The 16,045-nt window shown below is 38.9% G+C and overlaps 1 protein-coding gene across 5 annotated transcripts in view; it reads left to right on the top strand.

Moving 5' to 3' along the window:
* Positions 1-16,045, top strand: part of RWDD3 (RWD domain containing 3) — a 147,637-nt gene that overhangs the window by 77,038 nt on the left and 54,554 nt on the right. For 2 of the 5 annotated variants that reach the window (XR_008418514.1, XR_008418506.1), the window contains 2 exons: positions 12,464-12,530; positions 13,179-13,523. The exons of 1 other annotated variant lie outside the window; for it this stretch is intronic. The gene's annotated coding sequence lies outside the window, so the exon portion shown is untranslated. Of the gene's footprint in view, positions 1-12,463; positions 12,531-13,178; positions 13,524-16,045 lie in introns of those variants that run through there. 2 more of the 5 variants (XR_008418503.1, XR_008418502.1) reach the window with 1 other exon arrangement.

The raw sequence follows: 16,045 nt of genomic DNA, 5'->3' as shown, positions 1-16,045 counted from the left end.
TTGGCTACAATTACCATCACAAAGCACAGCTTTTGTACATTCAGGGTTTTATCCTGATCTCTGACCTGTAGGAACAGCACGCAGGTGTGGTGATAGGCACATGGACATACTTTTCTGTCTATTGACAGCAGGGATGGAGTTTCTTGAACAACTGTGCTCAGGCTGAAACAACTGCTGAGTTCCACCAGGGGCTGCTGTTGAACTTCTAAAAAAAAATCATATTTTGGAGAAGAAGGGGGGGTGGTGGTGGATGGGGAGGGAGGGATGGGAAGGGGGGGAAGAGGAATAGAAGGAAAATCTTGGAAGAAAACCTGACATTTCTGTCTAAGGTGGAGCATGCTTTGCTGATGCCACACGTGGAGTGTTTCAGAAGTGTCAGTAATAAATAGTTCTATCAGAAATCTTCCCATTCTATATCTCTGCATATTATACCCCAAGGAGAGTCATACAAAGACATAGCTGTCAGGGTCTAATTTTGGATCTGAAAACTATGGCGGTTGTCAGGCATCATTTCCCATGTGTGATATTTATCTCCTCTCACAAACAAACTGAGTGCAGAGTTTTTAATTAATTTCCAAGTGTCTCCCATGATAATTTCCCCCCTTAATATATTAATACGATGATTTAAACCTTCATTCAGAGGCAGACTTTTGGTTGGAAATCACTAAAGGCTTAGACAGTGTTTAGTATTATCAATAAGTTACACGTTCGTGGGTTTGCAGGGAATCAATAAAGTTGCCCTCTCCTCATTTTATTTTTAGAGGCATCAGTGGGATTGTATCTCTTTTAAGTATATTAAGGAAATCACGAGTGAGCTGATTTTGTTATTTTTCTTCTTGTGATTGGAGGCAGTTCTTAGGCTGCTCCTCTTATTGCTTGTGCTTAGAGTTACTTTAAGAAAAGTTCTTGATTTGATGATAAGGGAGTGAATTTTCTTCTGTAAAGTATTCCCTTCAGAGAAACTTTTTTTTTTTTAAATAAAGGAGCTAGAAATAGACCATGGAAAGGGGCATATCCCTGAAATGTACAAATCAATGGGGGACAGCAAGTAAATTCACCTCTTCTTTCCCTGCCCAATCTCTCTCCTAACAGAAAATATGGAATAAAAAGCATAGCATCATAAAAATTCTAAGGACAGGAGTAGGTTGGAGTTATAATGTATGTTTCTTAAATAGCATATTTTTAAAAAGAAATAAAAATAAAATTTATGCCTTCCAAAGGAAGGATTTTATTTATTTATTTTTGACAATGCTTATCTCTTTATTTATTATTATTATACTCTTAGCTAAAAGGTTGCTTCAAATTTCACAAAGATTTTTTTCTCAGTTCACCTTTAAGATATTTGATTACTGGGGTGATAGGGCAGTCCTTGAAGAAATATTTATCTTTCTCTGAAAAGGACATTCAAACACCATTGGAAAATCATGGCAATGAAAGGTAAACTCCTAAAGTCTTATATGAGGGTTCTAATTATCGGCAATCAAAATATTAAATTCTTGGAAATACACAAAACTCCTTCTTCTTACAGGACTGCAGCTTCCATTTGTTACTTTTTTCCGTATGAGGATTTATTGCTTTCCTTCTCTCTCCCAACTCCCAGCATCTGCTATACAAACACTTCCCCTAGGTCCCTTAGGAAAATTTAATAACCAAATATCTATCTAGTGAGAAAGGAATTTTTTAAGGTTCAATTGCTCTGTTAATAATTTGTATTTTTTTCCTGTCTTGCAGTTTCTATGTAAGTGCCACAAAAATCAACCTTTTAAACACAGATTGATTCTGACAGTTTTTATTTTACGTGATTTCCAAGAATTGGTATAGAAATGCTTCTTAATTGAAATAGTTCTCCTTTTTGGCTTTTATTTTATTGTCCTTTACTTCTTGACATCTTGTACATTAAATCAGAGGCTGTTTTAGAGACATGAAATGACAGCTTTTTCAGAGCCCGATTCTGGATCCTGATAGATCTGCACTTCTCAAAGCAGACAGGCTGCTCTCCACAGCCTCCGAGAAGCTTCCTGCGTGATGGGCACGTCACCGGGAAACACAACCATAAACTGCAGGTTAATCACCAAGGACCGACTTGTGTCAATTCCCTACTGCCCTGCTCCCCATCTAAGAAGAATAAAGCCAAGAACTATTTTTTTTCTTTGCTATTTAATTTAACAGAAACTGGGCTCAACTTTAGTTTGAAATTATATTTCCTCTCCACCACGATGGAAAGGCTACTCACGTAATTTAGTGGTGTGTTGTAAAGAAAAATCAAAGCGTCCTCGCGGAATATTTTCCCCTATTGTATCTTCCTGTGATGAAAGAACACATAAAGTGAATGAGATGTGACACAGGCATGAACAGAGAACCCATTTGTTACACTGAAATTCTGAGAAAAATGCTATTTATATTACTGTGGTGTTTTGGAGTTAGAAAAGGGTTATTTGGGGGAAAAATATGTATTTATATCAGAGTCAGTAGGAATAACGATGAGACAGGATGCAAAAATATGATAGCACAGGAAAGAACAGCTCCACAGACCAGACCAGTTCTCCTTCAAGGTAGCAAGCAAACATTTCATAATGGGAACGCTAACAAGATGAGTGTTCTGGATTTGTTTTTCAGTTCCACCTAACTCTTTGTAACTTTACAATGTAAGATTCAGAAATTGGAGCCAATTACCATAATATGTGGTGGTTTGGTGGGAGCGTGTTCTACATCAGACAGTTAAAAGGTTTTATTGCTATTAGGAGCATGTTAATGCCCTTGATAATGTCTCTACTTGCTTTGTAATGTCTCTCGTTGAAGTATAGAATTCTTTTATCTTCTTATTACATTATGCAAAAACTTGAATTGAAAAGATATTTGCAGGAACATTTAAAGTAGTGCATCAATCAGCTTCAAAGAAGAGAAAATGTTCTCGGAATAGCTTATAAAAGGATAACTGTCAGTTTTATTTTGGATGAACAAAGGCGGCAACGTAAAAAGCACTTTATTGTAAAAGCATACTGTGCAATTCAATAAATATGCCATATAAATATAAAAGAGAAGAAAGTTCATAATTGTCTGATGACTTAAATGTAATTTAAGTAATACTTTTAAAATGCATCTACCAGTGAAGTACTCTTTTTCTTTTGGGTTCCCAGTTCTAGGCTCTAAGCCCCCATCAGGTGATAACTTAACTCTCCCTCTCTCTCTCTTTTCTCTCTGATAACGTAAGGACTTGAATGGATTAGTCATGGTCCTGTTTTTAATATATCTCAGAATGATACGGAAAGGAGTGTGTGTGTGTGTGTGTGTGTGTGTGTGTGTGTGTGTGTGTGTAAAGCATTAGCAAAAATTTTAACAGCCACTTAATGGTGCAAGCTTTTCAAAATGATTTGTTCTTATCTGCACTGTGTTCAGTGTTTCTCATCCTGTGCCATTGCAGCTATAAGACAATTTTTCATTTGAATGTGACTGTATTGTCACTTGAAATAGCATTTCTGAGTGTTTGGTGTTTGTTAGGTAAATTTAGTAGCATTGTAAGGTCTGGACTTTCTCAATCAGGGGTCTTTTTTTACTTTCTATATGAGGATCCTTGCACCCTTCCTTATATCTATATCTGTCTATCTATCTATTTATCTACCTACCTACCTACCTACCTACCTACCTACTTACCTATCTAAAATTGTAGAAAGTTGGCTTTTAACTATAAATGTTAACTATATAACCTTATTTTCAAATGTGTTTCCCAGGTAATAAACTTTAGCCTGACAAATCCTGCAGAGATTGCTCTTTTTGACAAGGTTTAAAACTTTACAGTGTGAACTGTCTATTAAAGAAAATGTTCAGATCCAGCACATGGAAAACATATGTAAATATTTAGAATCAGAAAAGAACCATCTACAGAACTCAATTTTTCTATAATTTGTGTTTCTACATGTATCTATGCACATCTGGGCACAGATAGTTAGCTCCCTGCATGTACAAAGCACGTGATAAATATTTGTTGATTAAGGTTAAAATATGAAAAGAAAAATATCCCACTCAGTAAAAATCTGTCTTCTGTTTTGTAACCTGACAAAGGGATGCTAATCTCTTATGAAAATAGGAATATACATTTTTTCCCAGACTCAGGCCTTGAATGAAGATTCAAAAAAACTTCATTTGAAGTCAGGTAACCAGGCTAATTCACTCCCCCACACTGTTGTAGCTTATAAAATTATATTAATGTTTGTGACATTTCTAAGAAATAATCTCTGTTTATTTTAAAACTGTAAATATGGCACCTTGTAATAAAAAATCAATTCATAACTTTATTTGTAACATCATTTTGCTAGCAACTTCTTTCTCATCACTATTGTACATGATGCCTAATTCATTAAAATAATGTTCTCATTTCAGTCAGTGGGTTCCATCCAGACTCCGTAGGAAACAGTCTTCAGTCTGTTGTTACTCTCTGATATCCCCCATTTTCTCATCCCTTCTTTCTCTCAGCCTGTCTCGGAATGCTCTCATTTTGAAAGTACAAGGAAAATTATCTCATAAAAGAGATTGAATAACAACAGAACTTCTGAGATTTCAAAAACATAGAATTCTTAAGTTATTGAACTATGGGAAAAGCCGTAATTTATAACCAGCAAGTTAGTATGTTGTACACATCTGTGTACTGTTTCAGAAAATAAAGGTTGTTACTATAGCAACTGCCACATAATATGCAACATACGTTATTTGTGAGATGCCAGGCTTCCTGTTAAACACACACACACACACACACACACACACACACACACACACACACAACTACCTCCTCATGGCTGCTCACTGATGTTTCAAGGATTTCCACCTTTTCCTTCACTATTGTAGGGGATTCTCATCTTTAATATTGTGTTGTTTTAAATCTTTTTCTTCTTTTAAGTTTCCTGTACTTTTGGAGTTTGTTGGCTAAATTACTAAGTTTGCTTAGGACTGCTAGATTTGGTGACTACTACTGAGACATTTTTCTCAGTCTTACTTTGATTTAAAAAAAATTCTAATTAATGTTTTTGATATAGTGATAAATGCATAGGAAGGACACATATAGCACTGTGAAAACACAGATGATATACACCTAGTAACATGTCATTTGAGTTGGCCCTTCCAGGGTTTTATAATTCTGTATTGTACAACCCATCTGGCATTAAAACCTCTTTTTTGAAAAATAAAAATGTCACAAAGTATGCACCTACTTTATGGATATCATATGCCATTTGCAAATGTGTCTATCATACTTAATTTCATTTGAAACAGTTGTTTAGACAGTATGGATCATTTTATGATGAGAAAATTAACTCCTTGTGAAGGGTAGATTTCCAGTCTTTCTTGGTCATGGTGTGTCAGAGAATAAGAAAATTGACAAAAAATTCTGAAATTTCAATTTGGGGAGCGATCCTTCTAGTTTTCTAGGCAGGATAATGAATCAATAAAAGAAACGAGATAATGATATAAAGTAGAGACTCCCTTTGATGTGGCTGGACAAGGCATCACAATGTCCAACTGTTTTGAAGCAAAAGTCTGAAAAAAATCTGACACTAAGAACAATATTTTTTGACTCTTATTGGGTCCACTTTGTGGCTGAGATTTTTGATATGTAGATGGTGTCTGATATGTGTGAATTTCTTGGGTATGGCGACTTTTTAGTCCAGATTTCATATATAATTACCGTCACTGACATATTTTGTCGTGTTAGAGGTTCATGGGGAGCAGTATCTGAGTTTCCCTTTGCACCAGAGGGGGCGCTAGGTACTAGCTCTCCATAGAGACAACTACCTCTGTATCTTCAGAATGGTTGTGCCATCAAAATATACCACCTCAACCCTGAAAACACAAAACATGTCTGGTGAAAATGGCAGAATGAATAATACCTTCCCTTTTTTCAAAAAAACCAAAAACGCCTTGATAGTTTAATCAATAAATATTTATTAAACATCTACCATGTGCCAGGCACAGTTTGGGGGATATAAAGATGAATAAAAGCTTCCTGGTTTCCAGGGTACTTACAGGTCTAGTCAGGGAGAGAAGCGTGCCACACTACCCAGCACGGAGAGGCCCATGCTGGGACCCAGTGCTCCATGGGCCTCACCAGTCAACAACGACTCAACAACAGAACAATAATGGCTAACATCCACTGAACACTTACTTTTTGACATATACCTCAGGTGCATTTGTAATTTAACCCACACAATAGTGGTCTGAGGGTTTTACTGACAAGAAACTGAGGCTGAAAGCGTTGGAGTAACTTGTGTGTGGTTATACAGCCGAGTTGGGATTCTCATGCTTGTTATATACCTGAGCGAATACATCTTGACTACTAGTCCCCATCTGCATGGATAGCATCCTCATAACTGGCTTCCCTGCTGCTACTTTGCCCCTGCAGTCCCTCTCTATGCAGTTCCCACAGTGGAGAACGTGAATCAGATCACGTGTCTCCCTTGCTTGGACCCTTTCAGGGGCTTTCCGTCACGTGTGGAATATAAGCTGACTTCTCTGCCATGGTCTGTAGTACCCTGCAGTTTGCTGCCTCCCGGCACCCCTTAAACTTCAGTTCCTACGGCTTTCACCCCGCTTGTTCACTAGGCTTTAGTCCAGAGATTGGCACACATTGTGTAAAGGGCCAGATATTAAATCTTACAGGTTTTGCAGGCCATTCAGCCTCTGTGGCAACTATTCATTTCTATTATTATAGCACTCAACTCTGTTATTATAGCACGAAAGCAGCTAGAGACAACAAATGAGTGTGGGCTGTGTTCTAATAAAACTTTATTTACATAAACAAGTAGCGGGCTGGATTTGGCCCCCATACCATAGTTTGCTGACTCTTGTTTTGGACTTACTATCCTTTTTTTTTTTTTAATTTTTTAATGTTTGTTACTTTTTGAGAGAGAGAGAGAGAACGAGTCAGGGAGAGATGGAGAGAGAGGGAGACCTAGAATCTGAAACAGGTTCCAGGCTCTGAGCTTTCAGCAACCGAGCCCCATGTGGGGCTCGAACTCAGGAGCAGTGAGATCATGACCTGAGCTAAAGTCGGATGCTTAACCGACTGAGCCACCCAGGCGCCCTCGGACTTACTATCCCTCTTTATGTTCCTCTAATATGCCAAGTCTCCCTACCTTAGGGTCCCACATTCTGTCCCCAGATCGTCCCTGAGCTGCCTCTTCCTGGCTATTAGCCCTCACTGTGATGGAGAGACTTTACTTGGCTGCCATATGTAAGCAGCTCTCTCCACCCAATCTGTACACCATATCATCTATTTTATTGCCTTCATGGCTCTTAAACAGGCAAGGTCCCATTAATTTGTTTTCTTGTTATTTGTCTGTGTCCCCTCTCTAAGGTAGCTCTATGTGAGGAGGAATCCTATTTGCCTTGTTCACTGTGGTATTTCCACCGACCAGAGCAGAGCCTGGGGCATAGAATAGATGCTTAGTAAATACTTTCAGCTGAAGCACAAGTCTGTCTGAAACCAAAGCTTGTGCTTTTAATGGTGTCTCAGTATTCCCTTTCTGTACAAATAAAGCCACACCGATGATAATTTGAGGAATTGATCACACTGCACCCTAGAGGACCTCTGCACCCTGGCAAAAGCCCTCCTCCCAAGTATTTTTGGGTGACCCAGAAAATATTTCCATGTGGGTAAGACTGATGTCTCACCTTGTGGGGTCCACGGAGTACTGACCCTTCTTATGGTGCCATCCCTGTCTTTGTTGACAGTTGCTGTGTCCACTGGGTGGCTTCACTTGAACCAGGCTCCTCTATCACTTACATTGCTCTGCACTCACCGGACACCTTGGATGTCTTGCAACATCACCTCTCGGTATGACAAAGGCCACACAGTGATGGCCATTGCTCCTGATGGGCACTGCTTCTGTCTCTGCTGAGAATCGACCCCTCTGAGCACAGCTGCCCCTGTCAAGCATTGGAGCCCTCTATTTCCAGTCCCAATAGATGCCACCACTTCAAAGCGCCATGCTGCTTCTGGCCAATGGTGGAGTTGGGAAGAACACCTATTTTTGTTTTCTTTCAACTTAGTGGTTCCAAGTTAGTGCTGCATGTGCCCTAAGGCCTTATAGGATTTTCAGTTTTTTACTTAACTGTCATCTCTCTTCCTAAGTATAATAGCTGATACTTATTATATGATGCTTATTGTGTGACAAGCACTGTTGGGGAGCTTTGTATTCATTAACTTGTATAATTCTCATGACAGAACCATGAGGCAGGAGCGCTATTATTACCATCTGCCCTGAAGCTAGAGAGGTTAACTGACTCACTCAAGGCAACTAGTATGTAACAGAAGTGAAATTTGAATCCAGACACAGAGCTTTAGAATTCACACTCTCAATCCCAGTCTATATGACCCAGGCATATGTCTGTGGGGGTAGGCTAGGGACAGATACAGGAGACCAACACCACACTGTACTCCAATTCTCCCTTTCCCTGTCATCCTGGGGCTTGTTACCTACTCAGTTAGCCCTCTCAGTGCCCTATGCGCACAATTCCTGCGTGCAAACCATTGTCTTCTAGATCTGTGCAGATGTATCTAACCATAAGCCGAGGGAGAACTGCCCTCCTGATACCCTTGATTAGATAAGTGCTAAAGTAGACGCTTGAAATGTGTCTGTAACACACAAAGGAGAAATCCTTTAGGGATTTCTTTAGGGAACTCTTTAGGGAAGGAAGTGTAATTTGAACTGGATTCTGAAAGATGAATATGATTTTGCCATTCAGAGACTTTGGATAAAAGGGTATAACTAGACCGAGTACAGACTGCATGATGTATAAGGGAACAGGTTAAGACACGGTGAGAGGTAAGCTGGGGAAAAGAGAATGGGGTGGATCTTAAAGGGCCTTGATGCATGCTAAGAAATCTGGACGTTATTTTGTAGGCAAGTATGGGGTGGAAAGACGGGAGAAGTAGCAACAGCTTTAATGCCTGAGTGCTAGAGAAAAGAGCTCTCTAGTGTTCCTGTTGAGTAGAAGGTTTCAATTTATGGTTTAAAGTCTACTTGATGTCTGCTTGGTCTGTGGACTAACTTTTATAATATTGGTTGAGACAAGATCGTATCTTCATGGTTCTAATGTTAACTGAATACTTACAATGCCTTTATCAAAATCAGTTCCATTTTGCTCATTCCTTGTGATAAAGTTTCCTCTCCCTGTGCCTGTTCCCACCCCACCCTCAGCAGAAGTGGGGGTGATTTCTGAGTATTCTATTCTACTAGAATGGCCCTAAGAAGTTCTAGAACTTCTGCTCCAGAGGACCTCAACCATGGGAATGATGTCATACCTGATTGTCTTCAATGGCTTCATCCAAGTTAACCAGTCTTCTGGAGACCTCCGCAGAATCTTCCAGCCTCCTCCATGAAGGTTATGAAAGCACTGATTCTTAGTCTAAGAAGCTGCCTTCCAAGTACAGTCATCTCTAACAACTTTAGATACTCTTCAGTTTTTCATGGACACCTAATTAGGCATTTATTTACATTTCATTTTACTTACTCTCATGGCTCCCTTCTAAGTGGTGCACTAATGAAGTTCCTCTGTGACATCACAATGCTCCAACTGATGAAGTTTGTCTTCCCTTTGGGAATCAAATGCCCATTTGAAATTAATGAGTCTCTTGTAACCAAACTACTTTTGAATTTTGTCAGCTCTGTCTGTAAGAAATATTTAGACTTGCCTGACTCTTGTCAGAACAGGTATCTTATTTCTTTGGCAAATTTACATAAAACAGTAGGGAGAATAACCCCATCAATCTAATCTATGTGTCCCTTCCACCCCACAAAGAGTAGGGGGTATGGAGAGTGGGAAATGATTTCTAAGGTCACAGAGGAGCAGGATCTAACTTAATGAGCCTTTGAGGAATTAAAAAGAAATGATCAGTCTGAAGAAACATTCACCATCCTTATAATTGGTTCTGTTTTTCCAGGGTCAATCCGGGAACATGAATTTTTCTATTCCCATGATTTTCCAAGTTTTAAAAACAGGGGCACCCTTTTATTTAAAAAAAAAAGGAACATTTTTTTGATTCCCATCTATCAGACAGGTAACAGTGGAGTTACAGTGGTCAGAGGGGATAGTGTGTAGTCCCAAGAGCTTGTCAAATAGTGTCTTTCTCCTTACCCTACAGCTCCTCACCCCAGCCTCCAACTGCTGCAGTGCTCTGAAGAATTTGATGGGAAAAGACCAGCTCTATCCCATCCATTCATTCTAACATTTACTCTAGGAGGTACAGTTCATATGGAAAACGGTGTAAAGAAACATTTTAAGAATGGTCTGTTTTCTCTTCATAGTGAATTACTCTAGATTTCCCTTGATTACCATTTGAAATGGCATGACTTCTTCAAATTACTACAAAGAACACCAAAATACAGTGGTTCTCAGAAGCATCTGTCTGAAGGTCTTTGTCTTCTTCCAGTCCATTAATTATTCTTATATTACATGTATACTCTTCCCACCAAGAGGAGGAAAAGGGTCCATTTGCTTCAGCTGTAATTATTGCTCTATTTTCAATGTTGGGGGTGGGAGGAGCACTGAATCATACAAAATATATATCCTAGAACCATTTATAAGTGAAAACCAACTTAGGACTATTTTTAGACTAATTCTAGTCTTTTTGGAGAACTGGAAATATAAAACTTTAAAGTCATCTACATTTAAAATTCAGAAGAAAAAATGAAAAACTTTATAGAAAGTAAATAATGAAAAACTAGATTTCTATGCCCCTATTGCCATTTCAGTTGATGAAAGACAGGAGGAGGGAGAGGGCCGGAGGGAAAGCATAAGATGTGGAGTGGCATGGAGCATGGGGAGAGAAGGATGGCTGGCCATTCAGGCACTTTCATTTGCTTCCGCCTCTGGGACTCCACCCAGGGTCTCCTTCATGGGTGGCATCACCCCAATCCTGCCCTGAAGTCACCTGCTGAGCTACTAGGAATAACCTGTACCTTGTCTGCAACTTGGCCAACACTCTTCTAAAAAATTTTTTTTTATTAGTTTTCTTTATTTTTGAGAGTCAGAGAGAAACAGAGCGCGTGTAGGGGAGGGGCAGAGAGAGAGGAAAACACAGAATCGGAAGCAGGCTGCAGGCTCTGAGCTGTCAGCACAGAGCCCAGTGCTGGCCGAACTCACGAACTGTGAGATCATGACCTGAGCCGAAGTCTGACGCTCAACCGACTGAGCCACCCAGGTGCCCCTGGCCAACACTCTTCTTAATCCCTGCCTCTCTTGGCTTCTTGTGAGATGCCTTCTGGAAAAATTCCTGAATCTTCCTGAGAGTGCTTGCTCCCAATCTACTCTCCGTGTTCAAGGCAAATCACTATGCTGTAGTGGTTTTACTCTTTTTGAGAAGTGTTTTCCATGAGTCCAGGAGAAAAGTAAACATTAAAATAGTTTATTCTTTCTTGAGGTGTTCATTTTCCTTGAAAATTTTTTTGAGAAATGCCCTTTTAATTAAAAAAAAAATTAAGAATTCAGGGGCACCTGGGTGGCTCAGTCAGTTAAGAGTCCAACTGCAGTTCAGGTCATGATTTTGAGACTTGTGAGTTCAAGCCCCATGTTGAGCTCTGTGTTGACAGCTCGGAGCCTGAAGCCTCCTTCAGATTCTGTGTCTCCCTCTCTCTCTGCCTCTCCCCTGCTCATGCTCTCTCTTTCTCAAAAATAAATAAACATTAATTTTTTTTAATTAAGAACTCAGCCCTGATAGAGAAGTGATTTTCTAGAATACTGTTTCTTAAACATAAGTCATTTCTATAACTCTTTCATGACTTTGCTATGCCTGCATACCATCTGTGATATTTTTCTCCACATTTTTCTTTAAATCAACTTAATTTTTTTAAATGTTTATTTATTTTTGAGAGAGAGACAGAGAGACAGAGAGAGAGACAAAGCACGAGCAGGAGAGGTCAGGGGAGAGAGAGGGAGACACAGAATCCAAAGCAGGCTCCAGGCTCCAAGCTGTCAGCAAAGAGCTTGACGTGGGGCTGGAACTCATGAATCATGAGATTATGATTTGAGCTGAAGTCGGGCTCTTAACCGACTTAGCCACCTAGGCACCCCATCTTTAAATCAATTTAAAAGGGAGCAATTCTAAGTAATAAAATTGGTGAAATCAAAAGTATAATGTGATGTTATATTTTTAAAAAAATAGGTAACAATGAAAATATTTGGCTATGTGGCAACTAAAATTATCCTCCCACCAGTAAATGTTCTACCATTTGGGAAATACCATTCATTATGGTAAATGGTCTGCTTCTGGCTTATGACTTTGGATATAAACTTAGGGTTTATGCACCAAGAAGAAAAGAAATGGGAAAGCTATTGGACTAGATTGCCAGGAGCCTACAGGTCCCAGTATAAAATTTATTAAAATCCTAGAATTTTTTTCAATATAAATAAAATATATGTGTAATCAACATAAATAAAATATATATGCATATGTATTTTTCATTTTGTACCCTAGTTTGGAGTGATAAAATTATTCCAAGTCTGGGGCACAGAAGATGACGTTGCACCAGAACATCATTTAGGTAATTTGCTTGTTAGTTTCAGCCAGTCATTCCAAGTAGCGGCGCATTGTCCTGAAGGTGGTGTGGTGGCCCTCTCACTGTCCTGTATTTGTTATCCCATAAATAGACAGGGTTTCTGTGATTAAAAAAAAATCATGCTACTTAACAATACTCTGAATCAACCCAGCGCCTTTGTGGTTTCTCAGGAAAAAGATAAAATAAGGTTATGTTATTACTTTATATTTTCCTTTTGCCATAGAATTTCTTTTTCAGTTTCCAGGGCAAATAGAACAAAGGATAGGTTTTTATAATTTGTTTTTTTCCAAGAGTATGTTCTGGTGTCTCATTATTTGGAAGATTGCTATGAAAAGAAGGATCAAAAACATAGAAAAGCATACTTAATTGTGTAATTCATAATAATAGCAATTTTTCCTGTTCATATGTCTTTTTGGATGCATTTTTTTCCTGAGAAAGACTGAATGGAATAATTTTCTCCTTTTTCTCTCGTTTTTCAAAACTATTGATGCAACACAATGCATGTTCCATAATAATCACGGTTATCATGACTTTGGGGACGCAGGATTTCAAGTGCACATGCTGTACAAAGTATTTTATGAAAATTTTGATTCTCACGTTTGAGGATAATAAAAGGATTCCTTTGCTTCTTAGAAAGAAACCCTGAAAACAAACGAACAGACGGACTCAGTGCACGGACACCTAGCCGAGTCTGCGTCTGGGAAGAATGACATGCCTTCAGCATGAAGTAGCTACAAGAAAAAGACATGTAATTAAGGAGGGGAGAAAATCAGAAACAGGAGCCATTAAAGAGACTGTGATATGAAGAACACATTGTACAGGAGATGTGACCACAGATTTCAGATCTGAGAGCTGAAAGGAAATGAAACTAGTTAAAATTCCACTGCTCATTCACTCCACAAGAGAAATAACATTCCTGTTCGATGCCACTTGCCACTTCTGTTTTAGAAACAATTAAAAGATGCAAATATTTGTGAATTGCTGTGTATGTTGCAATCCTGTTTTGAAAGCAAACAGTGCCCTGTACCTTAGGTTCTCACTGCTGGTTATGTTGGGATTCAGGGGTTAAAGCAAACCCTTCAGAATGAGTTCACCACTGCTACTCAGACAAAGGGACACAACTCTGAGACTGTGTTCTGTTTGCCTGCAAGCTGTTGCCTATGCCAAATGAGCATTTTACAAACCATTCAAATTAAGTTGAAAATTTGTAATTATATTTTCCCTTTTAATTGTAACTTATGCAAATGTTATATTCCAGCTGTAGAAATAATTTTCGCTTCAGACTACAACATCCACATCAAATCTAGCATGTAACACCCCGATACAAGATTCTTCCCAAGCTGTAGTTGCAGATTTAGAAGGCTGGAGTTGGTGCTGTTAGTTATGGCTTCCATTGCTGTTACCCTGCAGTTAAGTATAGATTGCAAAGTGGCAATAGAGAAGAGAGACACCTTTGCTATAATTTGCTGGAGACAATTTATGAATAGAGCACGTAGAAAGAGAATAGAAGGCAAACAAACAAACAAACAAACAGGCACAAAGCCTAAGAAACCTGGATGTTTGGTAAAGTGAATATTGTATCCTTGCTGTAATTGATGAATCTGGCTTGCAGTGCATTAGATACAGGAAGAGGCTGCTTGTGACTCATTTGTTAATTGTCATGCATTTTAAACCATTTAGTGCAAACAGAAATTGAGTATTTTCCATTTTCAATGGAAATTTCACTTGGGGAAATCATGAATACCCTTAAAATTTTTAACCAAGAGTGAAAGAAGCATGGATTGTCTTAAACACACACACACACACACACACACACACACACACACACACACACACGATGACACATGTGTGAGAAATAAAAAAGAAAAATCCCCCCAACTGCAGTATATTCTGATTACTGAAGTGCCTTCTTTACATAAATTTGGCAAAGTTTTCATATTCTTGCTAGGCAAACATGCGGGACCTTGATTTACTACAATCCAGTTGACCAAATAATTAGCTTTTTGTGTTGAACTGTTCTGGAAGCAATGGGAGGGATGGAAGAAGAAAGTTTACTTCACATCCTTAAATGATTCACCATCTTGTTGATAAACAAGGCACTATAATAAATGACACTTGGGTGTTTGTAGAACTAGCAGAGAGCTCAACACTTCATGTCTCAGTGGGGCAAATAGATCTAGTGTGGCCTAGTGATTTGTTCAAGGTCACGCCTAATAGTGGTGAAAACATGTTTCTAACTTTGGAGGTCTAACTTCTTTTCCTCCGTTTCTTTCCGTCATTAAGGCATCTGTTAATTGAAATTTGTACAACTAAAGAATCTATTTGCTAAATATGGGTCCTTCCTATACTTGCCCATAAAATGAACTTCAACTCAGTTATAAATTGTATAGGTTTTAAAATACTTTCACAGGTCCTAGATAGAGATTGGAAGCTTTTGTTGATCTCTAATTAGCTCTGATTAGTTAAGATTGATTTTTAAACTGGGAAAATCCAAGATAAAGATCCCATGGCCCTGAAAAGGATGCTGTAAATCCATAGGCTTTAGGTCAAAGAGCAAATGATTAAAAGTCCAGATTGATTCTTCTGTAAAAGGGCAGCACAAGGAAATGCTAAAAAAGAATGTCCATGGACGAAAACCCTGGTGGTGTGTGTCATAGCCTGGGAATGCTAATGGCCTAAGCCTCATTTATTACTGCTTTTGGCACAGTCTGTTACATAAGCAGCTCGGACAGTGACTATACTCGTGTAGAGCTTAGGGGCCAATGTCTACAAATACAACTGGTGATAGTAGGGCTGGTGCTTTGGTCTGTGTGCCAGGATTTCCTACAGATAAGTATGGCTATGCTTAGTTCTTTATAAACCTATGCATTCATTTAGCAGTTCATGTATTTACTGATTCATTCATCATGAATTTATGGGGCATTTACTATGTGACAGGCAATATTATGTTTAACAGTGGGAATACAGGTTGGCAAAGTAAAAATTAAGTAATTTATTTAATGAATATCTACTACCTACATGTAAGTTACAGTCTGATGGACCCAGAAGTTCTTCATTTCCAGTCTCAGCTCTCATCCATAATGTCAGCTGTGCTGCCTATGTCCAAAGCCAGGTTAGTGTCCCTAGACCTCTCGGCGTCTCTCATCCAGCCAAACTGAATGTAGACCCAAAGATGGAGCCTCTCCCTCCTGTGTATCTTACCAGAAGGGCAATTTTCAAGCGTAACTCACTGAAGGGATCCAGCCTCTTCTGTAGGATTGTGGTTAAAAGCACGGACTTTGGAGTTAGATTGTACGGCCGGCTCCACTAGTCACAAGATGAACGTCCTTACCACATATTTAGTTTTCTCCTCAGTAAAATGAGTGTACTCTGGAAAGGTTGCGGAAAGGATTAAATTTAAATAAATTAATGCATGACACTTAATAAGGCCTGACAAATGGTGGCTAACGAGTACCATTTTGCTAAAATTTGTTCTTCTCTCAATACTCATTTCCATTTGC

Source organism: Panthera pardus, unplaced genomic scaffold (genome assembly GCF_024362965.1).
Source record: "Panthera pardus isolate Hobbes unplaced genomic scaffold, ASM2436296v1 HiC_scaffold_11, whole genome shotgun sequence".
Lineage (NCBI taxonomy): Eukaryota > Metazoa > Chordata > Mammalia > Carnivora > Felidae > Panthera > Panthera pardus.
Note: the sequence above shows the minus strand (reverse complement) of the source record. Positions and strands in the feature narration are given on the sequence as shown.